Source organism: Grampus griseus, assembly GCF_964374135.1.
Source record: "Grampus griseus genome assembly, chromosome: 9".
Classification (NCBI taxonomy): domain Eukaryota; kingdom Metazoa; phylum Chordata; class Mammalia; order Artiodactyla; family Delphinidae; genus Grampus; species Grampus griseus.
This window is the reverse complement of record NC_139003.1, coordinates 68,593,017-68,608,155: the sequence shown is the minus strand read 5'-3', so window position 1 is coordinate 68,608,155 and position 15,139 is coordinate 68,593,017. Positions and strand designations below refer to the sequence as shown.

At 37.3% G+C, this 15,139-nt stretch overlaps 1 protein-coding gene across 3 annotated transcripts in view; it reads left to right on the top strand.

The window, feature by feature from the left end:
- CRPPA (CDP-L-ribitol pyrophosphorylase A) overlaps positions 1 to 15,139 on the top strand; it is a gene marked incomplete at its 5' end in the record, with an annotated part of 305,540 nt that overhangs the window by 141,890 nt on the left and 148,511 nt on the right. The gene's annotated exons all lie outside the window — the stretch shown is intronic.

Sequence of the window (15,139 nt, the reverse complement as noted above, 5' to 3'; positions counted from 1 at the left end):
GCTCTCATGATACTTCCGTATATATCTGGCCAGTGTCTGTATTACTTAGAAAAGTTAAAATTTTGTAAATGTAAATTAGATTATGCTGTAAGTTTGGGAAGAATTTGAGGGAAAATACAGTTGAAGTAATAAATTCTTTAATTTTAGTCACTTAGCTTGCCATACTGATATATTTAATAAAAGATATAGGTAACTTATTTTAGATGATACAGAAAGGCAGTACCTTCAGTAGAATCAAGGTTCAAGTTACCTTCTGATTGTTAGTTGGAGGCACATTTCTCAGTAAATATATCTACTGAAAATGAGAGAGGACTTTTATATTATCTAACTGCTTGCTGCTTCACAGTGTGATCCTTGGACCAACTATAGCAACATGACCTGGTTGCTTGTTAGAAATGCAGATTCTACTCATTGTGGCGTTTTACACTACCACCAACAGAGTCAATTTCACACCCAAACAGAATTTATTGTTGTCAGTTTTATAATTTTAGCCATTTTTGTGGATGTATAACAGAACCATACTGTGTATTTGATTTGAAAAGGTATCTGTGATGACTTTTTCATGTGTTTAATGATTAAGTATCTGTTCCAATTTTTAAATAAAATTTTAAAGTGGAAAAAAAATGCAGATTCTTAGACCCCGCTCCACATCTAATGGGATCAAAATCTGTATTTTTAACGAGATTCCCAGAGATTCTTATGCATATTGAAATTGGAGAAACACAGGTCTTAACTTTATTTCATCTTGCCAGTATGATCTCCATGAGGACAGAAACTGTCTAGTCTATTGCTGTGGTCTCAATGTGCTGTCTAGTGTCTGGCTCAGAGCCCTCAGTAGACAACTTATTGGTTGAATGAATGAAACTCTAACTTACGCTAATCCAGTGGATAGTAGGGTACCCTACCCTATGTGATTTTTAAAAATTTTTGATTAAGACAGATAAGATTTGTTTACGTCAGCTTGCCAGTTCTCAGCTTGCAAATGTCTTATGCATTACTAAGAAACGTAAAGTGGTCATGTTACCATGCATGCTTTTTAAACATATCATCCTTTATCATTTACAAAATGGGTAATATTTACAAAATATGCCTGCCAAACATGATTTATGTGAGCTAATGCCAGTCACTTCTCGTTTACTACAAAATCGCCCATTAGTTATGTATAGTATAACGTTCTATAGTAAACCTCAGTGGAAAGATAAGCTTGAGCAGATTTGGTAGCTTTGCCTTTTGCCTAAACACTTTCTAGGGGCTTCCCTGGTGGCGCAGTGGTTGAGAGTCCGCCTGCCGATGCAGGGGACGCGGGTTCGTGCCCCGGTCCCGGAAGATCCCACATGCCGTGGAGCGGCTGGGCCCGTGAGCCATGGCCGCTGAGCCTGCGCGTCCGGAGCCTGTGCTCCTCAACGGGAGAGGCCGCAACAGTGAGAGGCCCGCGTACAACAACAAAAAAAAACACTTCCTAGCTTTGGATGTATAATCTGTATGATAAAATGGGAGCCTAGAATTCTTTGTAATAGTGTTCTGGTTTGTTAAGATTAGGACTTGTATTTTCCATTCCACAATTCTTGTCGTTTTGCATCAGAAAAGTAACTGGCCTTCAAAGGGAATTTTAACAGTGAGACAGAGGGACATATAAAGGAGAACTTTCATTAAGGTTGTATTATCACAATGATTACTTCTGTAACCATCACCTGCTTGGCGTATATTGAATGCAGTGGTTCAGAAGCCCTTGGCTCTTCCAGGATCAAATCTGAGGACCTGAATTGGATGACCTACCTTAGATACTCTCTTCCCTGTCTAGGACCCAGAGAAATGATCTGAGTTAGGGGATTGTCTGTGGTGGCAATTAAGGTTTTTTTGTTTGTTTGTTTTTGCGGTACGCGGGCCTCTCACTGTTGTGGCCTCTCCCGTTGCGGAGCCCAGGCTCCGGACGCGCAGGCTCAGCGGCCATGGCTCATGGGCCCAGCCGCTCCGCAGCATGTGGGATCTTCCCGGACCGGGGCACGAACCCGCGTCCCCTGCATCGGCAGGCGGACTCTCAACCACTGCGCCACCAGGGAAGCCTGCAATTAAGCTTTTTAGCACTCAGATGACTTCCTCCAGATGAGGTGTTTCTTCTGAGTTGACCTTGGGACCTGTAGTGTCACTGCCCTCTGAGTAAAGTCTTGTGACTTCCATGATGTAGTACTAGTTACCTGGAGTAAACTGACACCCTGTGTACTTGAGAGGTTAACTGTTGAGAGTCCCACAGACCTTAGTCTGGGTATTACCCCTCACTGGCAGTACGGTCTCAGACAGATTCTTTAAACTTCTGTGCTTACCTTCCTTATCCATAACATGAGGATAATGATAATATATGCAGAGGTATGTTATGTGGTTTCAGTAAGATAATTGTTTAACGTATTTAGCACAGATTCTGACGAATAGTAAAACCTCAATAAATGTAAGATTTAAAATGTAAAGGGATAATGGAGATGTGGTGATGTGTGAAAGGGTCATTTAAAAGTGGAAGTTAAGTGAGAAGCGAGTGGAATAATAGCAAACATTTAAGGTACACTATATGGAAAGATGGTCATTAGTGTTTCATATAAATTCAAGAAAACAAAGATGAATGACATGACAGGACTCACACTAGAATAGGGACTTTCTAGAACAGTGTTTATTGGGGAAAGTCCAATCCATGGACTCAGGAACAGAGGCAGTGTTCACTGCATTATAAGACTCTAATCTTGGAGCAGTGTGGCTTTTAAGCTACATAATTAAGGGAGAACCAGCCCTTTCCCTGGTGTGATAAGGGCCCGTGATCTAACACTGCTGCAGCATGGCAGAACCTTGGTTCTCGTGCTGCTCTGCCTGCCTGAGAGGATTGAAACACTATCAAGACCTTGGTATGTCTGACAGGCTAGGATCTGAGTTGTGGTGGCAGCTTGGTAAGTAGAAGGCCACTGGTTTGATCCACCAGCTTAGTGTCCATGGTTGGAGGTCCATAGTTGATACAGCATGGCGGAATGGTAACCTGATTTACTTACCACCTCAAAGCTCTACCGACATTCATTGTTTTAAAGCTGTAGCTTTTTTCTCTGAAGCTTTCCAGAAGACCAGCCGATAGGGAAGAAGTTTTGGAAAATTTAATCCTTAACTCTCACATATTAATTTAACTAATCTATCAATTCTGATAAGTAAACTGAGCCATGGCGCTTAAGTAATTTGCCCAAAATTGTACAGCAAATTTGTTGCAGAGCTAGATTCAAACTCCCAGGGATCTTGGCTCCAGGTGCCATGTTCTTAACTGCAAGAAAGAGCTTTAGAGCTGTCTAAAAAAAAAAAGAGTAAATGTTCAATGCTAGATGGACAAAACCTCCACAGAAGTCTAAAAATAACCATGAAGTACATGTTAATTGGCAACTCAGAATTTGGAAATAGTACTTCTTAAAGGAGTGTCTCAGGTAAAGACTGCTGAAAAGCAGGATGGAGAGGCTCTGGGCTGTTACCCTGTGACTGAAGGTCCAGACACAGCACCCACAGGCCAGAGGTGACTCCATTGATAAAGACAGTGACTGATGAATTGATGGCCCAGACTCAGCATTCTGTTGGCATCAGTCATAGCTACGTAAGGTTCTCAGGATTTGCAGTATAGAAGTACTTTCCGCCCCAGCTTTCTTGAGGTATAATTGACCAATAAAAGTGGCGTGTATTTAATGTATACAGTGTGATGTTTTGACATACACTTTGAAATGATCACCGTAATCAAGCTAATAGATCCATCACCTCACATAATTACCATTTTCTTTTTTGGGGGTGTGGGTGAGAACACTTAAGATTTACCCTCTTAAGTTTATTTCAGTTATACAATATACTATTGTTAATTACAGCCACCATGCTACGCATTAAATCCCTAAAAACGTATTCATTTTGCATAACTGAAACTTTGCCCTTGGACCAGCATCTCCCCGTTTCCCCTACCCTCTGGCAGCCACAAGACTTTTAACTGTTAACGTGTTGTCTACAGAGTGAAAAGTGTATCTCTCTCTGATTCCCTTGTATATACCCACATTAGTGCCCTTGTTTGAATGGGAGGGAGGTGGGAAATTGATGGATTCAGATTAAGAAATGATCCAGCCAACATGTTCTGTAAAAAGAGTGCTGGCTTTCAGCACTCATGGGAACCTCTGACTCATGGGACTGGAAACACGTTTTTGAACCTCTGACTCATGGGACTGGAAACCAATGCTTTTCAGCCTTAGTTAAGCCTTAACTCTTCTTGAAATGGAAAACAGTTTTTGGCAACGCAGCTTCCTTCCTAATATCCCTACTTTAAATAGTACTTAGAATATGCAGATGTTTGCTTTTTGTTAGTAGTAAATATTTTGTAAATTCGTATTTTTTTATGATGTAAGGAAAGTATTTCATGGCGGGGGTTTTTCTTTTGGACATACTTTTTAAATTTTACTAAACACATTGGAAGGGTTGTTTTAAATTTTGTTTAAATGTTCTCCGAACCAGAATATTTGCAGAACAAGGAGTTCTAGCCAGCAGATTGTTCCATTTGTTGTGTTTGAGTGTGGAAACGTCAGGAATGATAGCTTAAGATGATGCCATAGAACTTTTTCATAAACAGCCTAATAGCATTGTCTAAGGTGGTCTTTGTTTATTGAAGGTGTCAAAGTCTCCTTTGCTATGTTTAGGTAGAATCTAAGTTTCTTTACTCAAGCATGGAAAATATTGTTTGTTTTCTGTTTGGGAGGAAAGCAGTATGACCAAATAAAAGAGTTAAATTTCACTGGAAACAATTATTAAAACAGTCTCAATTGCAAGATGGAAAAAAATGTAGTTTGGTTTTCATATTTTTTTCAAAGGGGGTAAAAAAATGAGGGTTGGGGAAAAGTCAGAAAATCCCTCAATTCTCAGTGGTATCTCAGCAGAGGCAGGGGAAACTATCAGTGCCTACCATTTTAAAACTCTTCATCTTGTAAAAATAATAATTAGTAAGCTCTACAGTTTATACTGAAAATCACAGAACACACAAATCTGATTTTAAAAATCTGGAGGAAACCTCAAGGCTCTCTCTGTCCCTCAAAATATTCTCACACCTTTTGGTTCTGTAGAATAACTCAGTAAAAATCAGAATTCAAGAAGGTTAAAAATTCAAAAGACAGCATTGCAAGAGATTAATGGAGCAACTGATAATTGTGGAAACAATTAGAGCCACACTGTTATAGAAATAATTAGTACATTAGACATAGAATATAGCAAAGGTCAGGTCAGGTTATTAACATAGACGGAAACTTGGGATAATCACAGTGTATTCCAAGTAAAAACTAAATGATCAATAAGAGAATAGGTGTGAATGATAATAAAGGCATCCAACATATGGATCATGTTTATATGTCAAGTAGACAAACCAAGATGTTATTCTGAAAGTTAGAAGAATATTTCCTTGAAATGACTAACTAGTTCTGTAAGATGTAGAGGGCATATTTTCAAGAAGAATTGAGGAACAGCAACTGACAATTAAATATGGTCTGATTCTAATTAAGATTTTGAACCTCCTCATAAAGAATTCTTCAGGTAGGTACCTAGGAGCAAAAAACAAAAACAAAACTCATAGAAAGGAGGACACTCTGCCTGACCTCTTGTACCTCCACAGTACTTATTATCCAAATACATACAGTGAAGCGTTGTCTATAAACTTTGGAGGGAATCAAAGGGGAATCCAGGAATACTACCGCCAGCCAAATTGTCATTTAGTTAGAAAGACAACAGGAAAAAAATTCGTATGTAACTTCTATGACTACTTCCTGGTAGAACTACTTGATGTTGAAATCTACCCCAAAAAAATGGTGAATAGAGAGTGAGTAGATGACACATGGACTTTAAAAAGCATCTGGACAATGCTTTGAAACAGTGTTTGAAGACAGTGGTACAGAGACTGCAAATCTCTAAGGGAAAGTGTGAACTAAACTTTTATTCCCAGGTAAGCTATTCTTCCAACTAATAGAATGAAGAACTCTAGGAATGTAAAAATGTTGAGGTTTTTATTAAAAAACAAACAAAACCTACTTGCAGCTGAAATTCATCAAATAAAGAAGTGAATTAAAATGAATTTATAAAAGGAGAGGTTTTTATTTAAAACAGTTGTCTTGAGCATAGATAAATTATGTCTAAATTGTGTGAATTATGGCTATAGAATAGTCTATGAATCTAATAAACCTTGTCAGGGTAGAAAAGTACAAGTGACCAGAACAGTGGGTAGAAGAGTTACAAAGTGCTATTTCTTTCTCTCTCATAGTAGGAAATCAATTAGTACTGACTTACAAATGAAGTGCTTTGCCATTGAAAAGTCCAGTGTCTTAATCCTGTTCACGATATTTTACTTAACATTTAGGAAAAGCTCCCTGGAGGTGAAGAATAATCTGAAGTATAGCAGCACCTTCAGTTTTATTATATTTAATGGGTTTTTTTTTTTTTTTTGCTAACATTAAATAATTTTTAAATGGCATGCATATGATTCCATTTTCATAAAATGTGCTAATGCTTTTGTTCCTTCATCCTTTTGTCCTACCAGTTTACTGCATATATTATTAATAGAGGATTGTTGAAACGATACTTACCTGATGTTCAGGGTAATTATTTCTAGGTAGTGTTATTTTTGGATGAGTTTTTTTTTTTTTACCTTTTTAAAAAACTTCCACATAGTTGATTTTAAGAACATACACTTTTCTTTTTCTTCTTGAAACAAGACTGTGCTAAGTTTTAAAAACCTATTTGTCAAGCATTTGCTACTGGGTAAAAACATGTTTCTGTCCTCAGAGATCCCATACCCTAAGAGTATGGGGTCCTCAAGAATTTTATCAGTTTTAATACTTTAAAAGCTAAATTGGAATATCCCTCATGTTCTCATCCTAGACCTTATTTATGTACCTCCAAAGGAAAAATATTTAATTAATTAGTTTATTTATTTATTTATGGCTGCGTTGGGTCTTCGTTGCTGCATGGGGCTTTCTCTAGTTGTGGCAGCGGGGGCTGCTCTTCATTGCGGTGCACGGGCTTCTCATTGCGGTGGCTTCTCTTTGTTGTGGAGCACGGGCTCTAGGTGCATGGGCTTCAATAGTTGTGGCCCGCGGGCTCAGTAGTTGTGGCTCATGCGCTCTAGAGCACAGGCTCAGTAGTTGTGGTTCATGGGCTTAGTTGCTCCACAGCATGTGGGATCTTCCCGGACCAGGGCTTGAACCCGTGTCCCCTGCATTGGCAGGCGGATTCTTAACCACTGCCCAGGGAAGTCCCCAAAAAGAAAATTTTTAAAGTAAGTCATTTTCTTTTTTTTTTCGAGTTCAGAATTCACTCACACTTGTTAAAGTTGAGATACGTGGTTGCCTTATTTCATATCTGTCAAGTCAGAAACTAGGGAGGATTTGAGGATTATACCCAATTTTTATGCGAACACTCATGCCAGTATTGTAAATATTGGTAAAAGACATGAAACTCCAGGGTCAGAGGAAAGAATTTGTTACAGCAGTAGCAGTAAGGAGGATAGCAGTGCAGCACTGATTTTCTGAATTGCAGTTCCTCCCGGGGGAAATACAATTAGGGCTGGTTGTTGCTAGGCAGTGGAATGTATTAAAGAAGAATCTAGATATCGGGAAGCACTGCCCTTATACAGGGACTGCTGGCAAACTAGCCCATCCTCCTCTTACAAGAGAGACATTGTCTTTATTACTCTAGAATGCCAAGCAGATTGCTCTATGGAGAGAGATGTCTCTATCTTTACTTTCTACAACGTAAGCAAATTTGCTCCAAGAAGAGAGATGCCTATTTTTGCAAGTCTGCCTGCTATGTGAACATCCTTGAAGAGCCAATTTGGAGTATACTAGCTATTCATGCCTTTTAAAATGTTTGGATACGTGAGAACCCCCTGAAAAATAATCTCCCTGTAATATCTAGAAGATGAGACTCCTTGAGCAAACTTACTGTTGCACAGTGGAAGCTGATTTTATTTCACTATTGATACATGGCTGATGACTATGGAAGTTTTTTTTGTTTTTTGTTTTTTTTGGAATAATCTTCCCTCTGAAATTTGTACTCAAAAACTTTAAACCAAAGTAAAATTCTTGAAATTCATGAGCCAGGTGATTTCTATAGCGTAGCTAAGATCTCAAAACCTTTACCTCTCTTTCTCAAATATTTCGTCAAAATTAGGTAGAATTAAGCTGAATTCTTCTGAAGAGGCAGTGCTCTTAGAGATACAGAGTTTCACGTTTTACTATGGAACAAGCATTGTATTTTAGATACATAAGTAAAGCTTTCTAAATGTAATGCCAGTATTAACCACGAAAATGTGACTTCTTACAGAGTTATAGCAGAGATATCATTACAACAGAGCCCTTGTTTAGTAGTTTTTTGTTCATATTGCTATAATAGAAAAACTAGAGAATAATTAGAGCATTGAACTATATGGAAGAAAAATTTTATTAGGAAAGCTTTTATAGTGTATGTACTATTTTCTATCTAGTCTGGGACTACCTCTAGTAATAATCTTCCCTTATTATTGTTGCCCTAGTTTAAATCTTATTTCTCTATCATATATAATAATTTCTTTTTGTTTTTATTATTTTTTTTTATTGAGGTATAGTTGACATATTAGTTTTAGGTGTATGACATTGTGATTCAACATTTATATACCTTATGGATTGATCACCAAAATAAGTCTAGTAACCATCTGTCACCATACAAAATTACCGCAATATTATTGACTAGATTCCCTTTGTTGTACGTTCCATTCCATGACTTACTTTGTAACTGCAAGTTTGTACTACTTTATGTTCTTCACCTGTTTTGCCCATACCCTTACCTCCCCCATCCCCACCCCTCTGGCAACCACCAGCTTGTTCTCCCTTATCTATGAGTTTCTTTATGTTTTATTTTGTTCGTTCATTTGTTTTGTTTTTTAGATTCCATGTATAAGTGTATTTCTCTCTCTGACTTATTTCATTTAGCATAATACCCTCTGGAATATCATGGATGTTCCATCCATGTTGTCGCAAATGACAAGATTTTATTCTTTTTTATGGCTGAGTATATTCCACTGTGTATGCATACATACATATGTGTGTGTGTATTTTATATATATATATAAAATACACACACACCTCCACATCTTCAAGCATTCATCTATCAACAGGCACTTCCATATCTTGGCTGCTACATTGAACACAGTGGTGCTTATATCTTTTTGATTAGTGTTTTCATTTTCTTTGGGTAAATACCCAAGAGTGGAATTGCTGGTTAGTATAGTAGTTATAGTTTTAATTTTTGGGGGAACCTCGATACCGTTTTCCATAGTGGCTGCACCAGTTTACATTCTCACCAACAGTGCACTAGGGTTCCTTTTTTCCCACACCTTCTCCAACATTTGCTATTTGTGGTCTTTTTGATGATAGCCATTCTGACAAGTATGAGGTGATCTCTCATGGTGATTTTGATTTGCATTTCTCTGATGATTAGTGATGTTGAGCATCTTTCCATGTGCCTGCTGGCCTTCTATATGTCTTCTTTGGAGAAATGTCTGTTCAGGACTTCCGTCCATTTTTTGATTGGGTTGTGTGTTTGTTTTGATATTCAGTTGTATGAGCTGTTTATGTATTTTGCATATTAACCCTTTTTGGGTCATATCATTTGCAAATACTCCCATTCAGTAGGTTGTATCTTTGTTTTATCAATGATTTCCTTTGCTATTCAAAATCTTGTAAGTTTAATTAGGTCTCATTTGTTTATTTTTGCTTTTGTTTCTTTTGCCTTAGGGGACAGATCCAAAAAAATTTGCTGTGATTTATGTCAAAGAGTGTTCTGCCTATGTTTTGTTCTAGGAGTTTTATGGTTTCTGGTCTTTCATTTAAGTCTTTAATCTATCTTGAGTATATTTTTGTATGTGGTATAAGAAAGTGGTCCAGTTTTATTCTTTTGAATGTAACTGTCCAGTTTTTTCAAAACTATTTGTTGAGGAGACTTTCTTTCCACACTATGTATTATTGGCTTCTTTGTCATAAATTAATTAACCAGATATGGGTGGGTTTATTTCTGGGCCCTCTCCTCTGTTCCATTGATCTATATGTCTGCTTTTGTGCCAGTACATACAGTTTTGATTACTATAGCTTTGTAGTATAGTTTGAAATCAGGGAGCATGTTACCTCCAGGTTTGGTGTTCTTTCTCAAGATTGCTTTGGCTATTTGGGGTCCTTTGTTATTCCATAGGTACTTTAGAATTATTTGTATTAGTTCTACGATAAATGCCATTGGTATTTTGATAGGGACTGTACTGAATCTGTAGATTGCTTTGGGTAGTATCATCATTTTAACAAAATTTTTTTTCCAGTCCATGAACACAGTATGTCTTTCCACTTAATCGTGTCATCTTTAATTTCTTTCATCAATGTTTTATAGTTTTCATAGTATACGTCTTTAACCTCCTTGGTTAAATTTATTCCTAGGTATTTTATTCTTTTTGATAAAATTATAAATAGAATTGCCTTCTTAATTTCACTTTCTGATAGTTTATTATTAGTGTACAGAACTGCAACATATTTTGTATTCTACAATTTTACTGAATTCATTTATTCTAATAGGTTTTTAGTGGAGTCGGGTTTTCTATACATAGTGTCATATCATCTGCAAATAGTGACAGTTTTATTTTTTCTCTTCCAGTTTGTATTGTTTTTGTGTCTTATTCTGGTGTGATTGCTGTGGCTGGGACTTCCCATACTATGTTGAATAGAAGTGGTGATGGTGGGCATCCTTGTCTTTTGCCTGATCTGAAAGGAAAATCTTTCAGCTCTTCACCATTGAGTATAATGTTAGCTGTGGGTTTGTCATATATGACCTTTTTTATGTTAAGGTATGTTCCCTCTATACCTGCCTTATTAAGAGTTTCCATCATAACTGGATGTTGAATTTTGTCAAAAGTTTCTTCTAGATCTATTGGGGTGATCATATGATTTTTATTCTTCATTTTGTGAATGTGCTGTATCATGTTCATTGATGTGTGAATATTGAATCAGACTTGTGTCCCTGGAATTAATCTCACTTGATTATGGTGTATGATCCTTTTAATGTATTGTTGAATTCAGTTTGCTAATATTTAGTTGAGGATTTTTGCATCTATGTTCATCATTGATATTGGCCTGATGAATATTAATTTTCTTTTTTTGTAGTGTTGTTATATGGTTTTGGTATCACAGTGATGCTGGCCTCCTAAAATGAGTTTGAAGGCATTTCTTCCTTTTCAATTCTTTGGAATAGTTAGAGAAGGGTAGGTATTAAGTCTTATTTAAATGTTTGATAGAATTCACATGTGAAGCCCTCACATCCTAGACTTTTGTTTGTTGGGAGTTTTTTCATTACTGATTTAATTTCATTACCAGTCATCAGTCTGTTCAGATTTTCTATTCTTTTCTGATTCAGTCTTAGAAGATTTTATGTTTCTAGGAATTTATCTGTTTCTTTTAGGTTGTCCAATTTGTTAGTGTATAATTATTAACAGTAATCTCTTGTCCATTGTATTTCTGTGGTATTAGTTGTAATTTCTTCTCTTTCTTTTTATTTATTTGGGCTCTCTTTCTTTTTTTCACGATGTGTCTCTCTAAAGCTTTGTGAATTTTTAAAATCTTTTTAAAACCCCAGCTCTTAGTTTCATTGATTTAAAAAGATTTTTTTAAAGTCTCTATTTCATTTATTTTTGCTCTGATTTTCATCATTTCCTTCCTTCAACTAACTGTGTTTCTTTTATTCATCTTTTCCAGGTTCCTTTAGGTGTGAAGTTATATTGTTTATTTGAGATTGTTCTTGTTTTTTGAGGTAGGCCTGCATTACTATAAGCATCCCTTCTAAAACTGCTTTCACTGCATCCCATAGATTTTGGAACAATTGTCTTTCCATTTTCATTTGTTTCAGAGTATTTTTTTTGATTTCTTCATTGACCCATTAATTGATTAGTAGCTTTTGGTTTAGGCTCCAAAATGTTTGTGGTTTTTTTTCCAGTTTGCTTCTTGTAATTGATTTATAGTTTTATACTGTTTGGGTCAGAAAAGATGCTTGGTGTGATTTCAGTCTTCTTAAATTTATTGAGACTTGTTTTGTGGCCTAACATGAGATCTATCCTGGAGAATGTTCATGTGTATTTTTAAAGAATGTGTATTCTGCTATTTTGGGGGTGAAAGGTCTATATATATATCTATTTTTAGTGGTCTAGTGTGTCTTTAAGGCCAGTGTTTCCTTATTGATATTCTGTCTGATATGTCTATTGGTGTAAGTGGAGTGTTAAAGTCTACTATTATCATATTACTGTCAATACCTTCCTGTATGTGTGTTAATATTTGCTTTATATTTGCTCCTTTTTTGGGTGCATAGATATTTATAAGTGTTACAGTCTCTTGTTGAATTGATCCCTTTATCTTTATATAATGACATTCTTTGTCTCTTGTTACATTTTTTGTTTTAAAGTCTATTTTGTCTGATATGCATATTGCTACCCTAGCTTATATGGAAAATCTTTTCTATTCTTTCACTTTTAGTCTGTGTGTGTCTTTAGATATGAAGTGAGTTGCTTGAAGGTGACCTATAGATGGGTCTTATTTTTTTTATCCTTTCAGCCACCTGTGTCTTTTGATTATAGCATTTAGTTCATTTTGATTGAAGTGACTGTTGATTAGGTATGTACTTATTGTCATTTTGTTAGTTGTTTTCTGATTGGTTTTGTAGTTCTTTATCGCTTTCTTCTTCTCTGGTTCTTTTCCCTTCTTATTTGATGACTTTCTTTAGTGTTATGTTTGGATTCCTTTCTCTATTTTTTGTGTATCTGTTAGACGTTTTTGACTTGGGGTTACCATAAGGTTTATATATAACAAACTATGTATATAGTAGCCTATTTTAAGTTGATGGCGTCTTGAGTTCAAACACGTTCTAAAAGCACAACATTTTATTCTTACCCATGCTTTATATTTTTGATGTCATATTTTATATCTTTTTACTTTGGGTATCATTTAAATAAATATTTTAGATACAATTTTACTACTTCTGTCTTTTAATCTTCATACTAGCTATATAGGTGGTTGATCTACTACTACCTTTACTATATGTTTGCCTTTACCAGTGAGTTTTTCCTTCATAAATTTCTGGTTTCTAGCTATGGCCTTTTCCATTTAAAGAATTCCCTTTAACATTTCTTATAAGGCCAGTTTTGTGGTGATGAACTACTTTAGCTTTTGCTTCTGGGAAACTCTGTATCTTGCCAGGTAGAGTATTCTTGGTTGTAAGTTTTCTCCTTTCTGTACTTTGAATATATCATGCTAGTCTCTTCTGGGGCCTATAAAGTTTCTGCCGAAAAGTAGCTGATAGTCTTGTGGGGCTGTTCCCTTGTATGTAACTAGTTGCTTTTCTCTTGCTGATTTTAAAATTCCCTCTTTATATTTAAATTTTGACATTTTAATTATAATGTGTCTTGGTGTGGGTCTCTTTGGGTTCATCTTGTTTGGTACTGTCTGTGCTTCCTGGACATGGATGTCTGTTTCCTTCCCCAGATTTGGGAAGTTTTTAGCCATTGTTTTTTCAAATAGGTTTTGTGTCCTTGTCTCTCTTTGCCTTCTGGGGCCCCTGTGCTTCAAATGTTAGTATACTTGATGTTGTATCAGAGGTCCCTTTTTCTTTTGTTCTCATTTTTTAAAATTCTTTTTTTATTTTTGTTGTTTTGATTGGGTGATTACAAGTACCCTATCATGCAGATTGATGATTCATTCTTCTGCATCTTCTGATCTCTTGTTGATTCCCTCTAGTGTATTTTTCATTATAGTTATTGTATTCTTCAGCTCTGATTGGCTCATTTTTATATTTTCTTTTTAAGTTCTCACTGAGTTCACATACTTCTCTCCATTCAGTGAGGTTATTTATTACTGTTAATTTGAACTCTTTATCTGATAGAACTGTTCATTTTCATTTTGTTGAGTTCTTTTTTTGAAGTTTTGCCAACTTCCATTTGGAAGATAGTCTTTTGTTTCCTCATTTTACCTAACTCTGTTTCTGTGTATTAGGTATATCAGCTACATCTCCTGGTTTTGAAAGAGTGACCTTGTATAAATGGTGTCCTGTGGGGCCTGATGGTGCAGTCTCCCCTGGTCATTGTGCCCTCCTCTTGTGGTTGGGCCACAGTTGTTGCAGGCATGCTGAAACGGTGTGCTGGTTCTTGGCCTGGCTGGCTGAGAGGTCTGGCCACAACTGCTCCTGGCCTGCTGATGTGTGGGGCTGGCTTCTGAGAGCAGGAGCCACTTTGGAGAGGTGCTGGTGCTGACTGAGGCCAGCCACTGGGTGGGGTGGGGCAGCAGGTACTTTGGAGAAGCTAGCCGGGTTGGGTGGGTTGAGGAGGGCTGTTCCTCAGGGGAATACTGGGGTGGGGCACATGGGTTAACTAGGTTGATGAACAGTGGCAGAAATGGCAACGGCCTGGTAGGTAGAAGAGTTTGAAAAAAAAAAATGTTGCCTGCCACTGTCCCTGGAGAGAGTTCTACCAGATTTCTGCCCCTCCAGCACAAGCCCTGAAATTAGTCAGTAAATTTCCTTTGATAATACCTCGGCTCTTTTCAGGGCTCTGCCTCTGTGCTGGGACTCTGAGTGAGTTTGTGTGTGAGCCTTTCACGAGCAGTATCTTGATTTCTCACAGCCCTCTACCTCTCCCGGATGTGCGCCCCACTGGTTTTCAAAGGCAGATGTTATGGGGGCTCATCTTCCTGGTGCAGGCCCCTCGGGATGGGGAGTCCAATGTGGGGCTCCTAGCTCCTAGCTCCTAGCTCCTCAGGGGGAACCTTCATGGTTGCGATATCCCTCCTGCTTATGGACAGCTGCACTGGGGGTGGGGGTTCTGATTAGACTGCATGTCTGCCCCTCTGCCCGTCCTTCCTGTCTTGATGTGGCCTTTTCTTTATAGCATTGGTTGTAGAAAGTCTGTTCTGCTAATCTTCAAGTCATTCTCAGAGATAGTCATTCTATATGTAGTTGTAGTTTTGGTGTTTCATGGGAGGGGTGAGCTCAGGATCTTCCTACTCTGCTATCTTGATCTGGACCCTCAGAAGGTGGCCTATGATGGTAATCTCTTGTTGCT